Source organism: Silurus aristotelis, assembly GCF_946808225.1.
Source record: "Silurus aristotelis genome assembly, chromosome: 10".
Classification (NCBI taxonomy): domain Eukaryota; kingdom Metazoa; phylum Chordata; class Actinopteri; order Siluriformes; family Siluridae; genus Silurus; species Silurus aristotelis.
Genome location: NC_139583.1, coordinates 229,883 through 235,403, shown reverse-complemented (window position 1 = coordinate 235,403; position 5,521 = coordinate 229,883). Strand labels below are relative to the sequence as shown.

The window sequence follows — 5,521 nt, the reverse complement described above, 5'->3', positions numbered from 1 at the left end:
CACACACACACACACACACACACACAAACACACACGCGCACACACACACACACACACACACACACACACACACACACAAACACACACGCGCACACACACACACACACACACACACACACACACACACACACAAACACACACGCGCACACACACACACACACACACACACACACACACACACACACACACACACACAAACACACACGCGCACACACACACACACACACACACACACACACTTCTAATACACACACACACACACACACACACACACACACACACACCATGGTAAATCAGTATAGTTTTTTTGTGTTTGTGTGTATAAGAAGTGAATGTATGTATTGTAGTGGTTAACAATAGCAGTGTTTGTGTAGTGAGAGAATGGTGTCCATTGTAGCAGCAGAATACAACCTTTGTGTGGACAGACACACACACGCACACACACACCCACACACACACACACACACACACACCCACACACACACACACACACATTTCATTTCATTTTATTTGCGGCATTTTGGCAGACGCCCTTTTCCAGAGTGACTTACAACTGAGCGGGGTTTTAGGGCCTTGCTCAAGGGCCCAGCAGTGGCAACTTGGTGGTGGTGAGATTTGAACCTCTAACCTTCCGATTCAAAGTCCAATGCCTTAACCACTGAGCTCCCACCTCCCCTACACATACACAACACGGCAGCCAGAGCTAAAGTTTTTGACTCACAACAGATTTTACAAACTCTGTCTGTAGCTTCAAAATTATTGGCACCCTTAATAAAGATTAAATAGGGTTAATACTCCTTGTGTGTGTGTGTGTGTGTGTGTGTGTGTGTGTGTGTGTGTGTGTGTGTGTGTGTGTGTGTTCGCAAAACTTACAAAATGGGGACATCGACCGGAATACACACCAATAACCTAACCTTGAGGGGACCTAAAATCAAGTCCCCACAAAACTAACCACTGTAGCATGTCTAACTCATCGAGCACTTTCAGAGCTTGAAAAGAAACTCTGCCTTCATTTTAACTGAATTGAAATGGAAAGCGAGGACGAAAGGTTCCAATTCTTTTAACACCTTTAATGCAGAAGAACATGGAGCTTCTTATAAAAACAAGAGAATCGTATGCAATTCCATCTGAAAGCATCTACATGTTTGCATGTCCTGCACCACTTTCACACCTAAGGGGATCTGATTGTCTACATTAATTTGCAATACAATGTGGAGCAAAGAATCCAAAACCACTTTCATCAACAAAGCTACGTAAACACCTAGCAACACTTTCAAATGTTCTGAACCTCAATAATACAGAATTGGATTAGCTGGACTTTTTCGGCCATGATGTGAGGGTACACAGAGAATATTACAGACTTCCTGAAGGCACTCTCCAGTTTGCCAAGATAAGCAAAATTTTGATGGCATTGGAGACAGGAAGACTTAGGGAGTTCAGTGGAAAGAACCTAAATGAAATTGACATTGATCCAAATGGTATGTTCAGTTGAGTTTATATATTAATTGTCGGCATCTTTTAACATAAAGGACTAGCATAAAAATATAACAGTCATATTACATTGTTGTTGTTGTTGTTGTTTTGATAGAAGCAGTAATTGTTCCAAGTTCAGAATTCCAAAAGGATCTGTCAGGAATAGAGAATCAGTCAGATGAAGAAGGTGAGATTTACTTGCTGGTCAGTATCTATAGCTGAGGAAGGGTTAGGGTTAGTTTAGTTAGATGTATCATACAGTGTCATGTGACACCAGTCGCACTGAATATGCAGTATCAGTGCCAGTGGAGCTTATTACTATTGAGCTTCCTGGAGGAGTTGTAGGTTTAATTTCAAGAAATGGCAGGAAGATGTTTAATTTCCTATTCCTATAGAAATGCGTGTGACATTAGGAGTGCCAATGTTGGTTTTATCTATTAATATTGTGGTAAAGGGGAAATAAAGTTATTTAAACTGTTATGCCCTTATTGTCTTGGTATTTGCAACATCTTTGCACATGTATAGTTCTAACCTAGCAACACCGAAGTTCTGTAATTGTGCTGCATTTTGGTCTGTTTAAATAGATCTTGGAGAAGAACTGGCCTTAAAACCATTTACCAATCAATCCCAGGAAAGCTCAGCTGAGCAAACCACAGAACCAACTAGTACTACATCATCCAAAGGTATTATCCAATGAACTAAAATGTTGGCAAGCTTTTATAAAATTAAATAATGTATGATTTGACTAATGTCGTTGTGTGTTTATTTAGGTACTAAGGTTTTTAATAAAAAGAAATGGGACACCAGTGAAGTGAAAGCAGTTGAAAAACACCTGTACACGTTCATTAAATCTTGCAGAGTGCCAGGAAAAAAAAGAGTGTGAGGATTGTATAAAAGCTGAACCTATTGCATTAAAAGATCGGGATTAGCTGGCTGTTAAGTTCTTTGTAAAGAATAGAATCACATCTCTTAAAAAGAAGATATAAGAAAATATCTATTCATTTTTGTTCTATTTGCACAAATGAATGTCAGTTTCTGTTGATATTTTTTATCATTTTCATTGCTAAATGTCTGAAACATTTTCTTTTATAATACAGTTTTGTTAAAGTTAACAAAATTGCTTATATATATATATATATATTACACAGTGAGGAAAATAAGTATTTGAACACGCTGCTATTTTGCAAGTTCTCCCACTTAGAAATCATGGAGGGTCTGAAATTGTCATCGTAGGTGCATGTCCACTGTGAGAGACATAATCTAAAAAAAAAAAATCCAGAAATCACAATATATGATTTTTAAACTATTTATTTGTATGATACAGCTGCAAATAAGTATTTGAACACCTGTCTATCAGCTAGAATTCTGACCCTCAAAGACCTGTTAGTCTGCCTTTAAAATGTCCACCTCCACTACATTTATTATCCTAAATTACATGCACCTGTTTGAGGTCGTTAGCTGCATAAAGACACCTGTCCACCCCATACAATCAGTAAGAATCCAACTACTAACATGGCCAAGACCAAAGAGACTAGAGACAAAATTATACACCTCCACAAGGCTGGAAAGGGCTACGGGGAAATTGCCAAGCAGCTTGGTGAAAAAAGGTCCACTGTTGGAGCAATCATTAGAAAATGGAAGAAGCTAAACATGACTGTCAATCTCCCTCGGACTGGGGCTCCATGCAAGATCTCACCTTGTGGGGTCTCAATGATCCTAAGGAAGGTGAGAAATCAACCCAGAACTACATGGGAGAAGCTGGTCAATGACCTGAAAAGAGCTGGGACCACCGTTTCCAAGGTTACTGTTGGTGATACACTAAGACGTCATGGTTTGAAATCATGCATGGCACGGAAGGTTCCCCTGCTTAAACCAGCACATGTCCAGGCATGTCTTAAGTTTGCCAATGACGATTTGGATGATCCAGAGGAGTCATGTGAGAAAGTCATGTGGTCAGATGAGACCAAAATAGAACTTTTGGGTCATAATTCCACTAAACGTGTTTGGAGGAAGAAGATTGATGAGTACCATCCCAAGAACACCATCCCTACTGTGAAGCATGGGGGTGGTAGCATCATGCTTTGGGGGTGTTTTTCTGAACATGGGACAGGGCGACTGCACTGTATCAAGGAGAGGATGACCGGGGCCATGTATTGCGAGATTTTGGGTAACAACCTCCTTCCCTCAGTTAGAGCATTGAAGATGGGTCGAGGCTGGGTCTTCCAACATGACAACGACCCGAAGCACACAGCCAGGATAACCAAGGAGTGACTCTGTAAGAAGCATATCAAGGTTCTGGCGTGGCCTAGCCAGTCTCCAGACCTAAACCCAATAGAAAATCTTTGGAGGGAGCTCAAACTCCGTGTTTCTCAGCGACAGGCCAGAAGCCTGACTGATCTAGAGAAGATCTGTGGGGAGGAGTGGGCCAAAATCCCTCCTGCAGTGTGTGCAAACCTGGTGAAAAACTACAGGAAACGTTTGACCTCTGTAATTGCAAACAAAGGCTACTGCACCAAATATTAACATTGACTTTCTCAGGTGTTCAAATACTTATTTGCAGCTGTATCATACAAATAAATAGTTAAAAAATTATATATTGTGATTTCTGGATTTTTTTTTTTAGATTATGTCTCTCACAGTGGACATGCACCTACGATGACAATTTCAGACCCCTCCATGATTTATAAGTGGGAGAACTTGCAAAATAGCAGGGTGTTCAAATACTTATTTTCCTCACTGTATATATGGAGAGAGAGAGACTTTTTTTATTGTTTTTTTTTGCAAAACTATTTACACAAGTCACATCATAAAAATTCAGGTTGACTTAATAAATAAATAGGTAAATAAATAAATAAATAAATAAATATGTATAAAGAAGGTTATATATTTGAGTAAAACATGAGTGATCAGTTCAGTTTTGGTGTAAAGTTTATTCTCCGTCTGTAACAGAGCACAAACACATTCTCCAACACACACACATTTAAACACACACACATCATTCATACTTCTGTACAAATTACAATCTATTAAAACTCTTGATTTGATCAGCCTTTTTAACATTCTTGTGTCTCACAGTCAGTGTTCTGTGTGATCTGGTTTTCCGGCTCATGTTTATCTCCATCTTCACTTGACCGAGGAGAAAATGAACCAGGTGGCACCTGAACCTGTTTCCTAACGTATTTAACACCAAAAATAAAACACTGAACAGTAAAATCAACATAAAAAGACCTTAAAATGCTCCGTAAAAACACAAACAGTGACTTTAACCTGGAGCAGTGAATAAAAGCATGAAAACTGTTTCTCTCTGTGAACAAAAAGGCAGTCAGGTGTAACATCAGGGTGTAAAATCCTCCACTGGAGGTCAGCAGCTCTTTTTGGTAACGATGGTTTGTACAGTGCCTCCACTCTGGTTTAAAATCAGCATTAAACCCAAAACACGTCTCCATAGGGGTCCACCCTCCCACTCAGCTTCTTCTTATATAGAACCTTAACACACACTCTGTAGAGCAGCTTCCTGAACACTGAACACTTCTCCATGGGGGTCCACCCTCCCACTCAGCTTCTTCTTATTCAGAAACTTAACACAGGCTCTGTAGAGCAGCTTCTCCGACACTGACCCAAAGTCTATCTCCCCTTCACCCCTGCACTCCAGGAGGGGGTGCTCACACTGTCGAGGTCAGGAGCGATGTTCAGCTGGGGAAAGGATTCATCCTCTCTAGGACCAGCCTCTGTGTGTTGATAGTCCATCAGAACATGCTCCTCTGACGTTAGTGCAGATCTCCAGCAGTGTAGGAGCTGATTGACAACACGCAGGGACCTTAGTCTCATACACGCTGACAGGTCCTCTGCCCTCGAAAAGTCTGACCCCGTCATCTGACCCCATCATGTTCACAAGCTCCTGGAGCGTCACGATGCCAGAGGAAATTAATGTTTATGACAGTGCAGGAATGGTCACACTGAAGATGTCCAGTCACCTGCCATACATCAGAGGCTCATCCAGCAACCAGTGTAGTGTTCAACAGCCTTTGTTCTGTTTTTTAAAAACGTT

General features: G+C 40.7%; 1 long non-coding RNA gene across 1 annotated transcript; it reads left to right on the top strand.

The window, feature by feature from the left end:
- Positions 1-984: 984 nt before the first annotated feature.
- Positions 985-2,348, top strand: LOC310732712. Its single transcript, XR_014535536.1, has 4 exons — positions 985-1,478; positions 1,589-1,660; positions 2,058-2,156; positions 2,244-2,348. It is a non-coding gene; the product is annotated as an uncharacterized lncRNA (long non-coding RNA).
- The last annotated feature ends 3,173 nt before the right edge of the window (positions 2,349-5,521 follow it).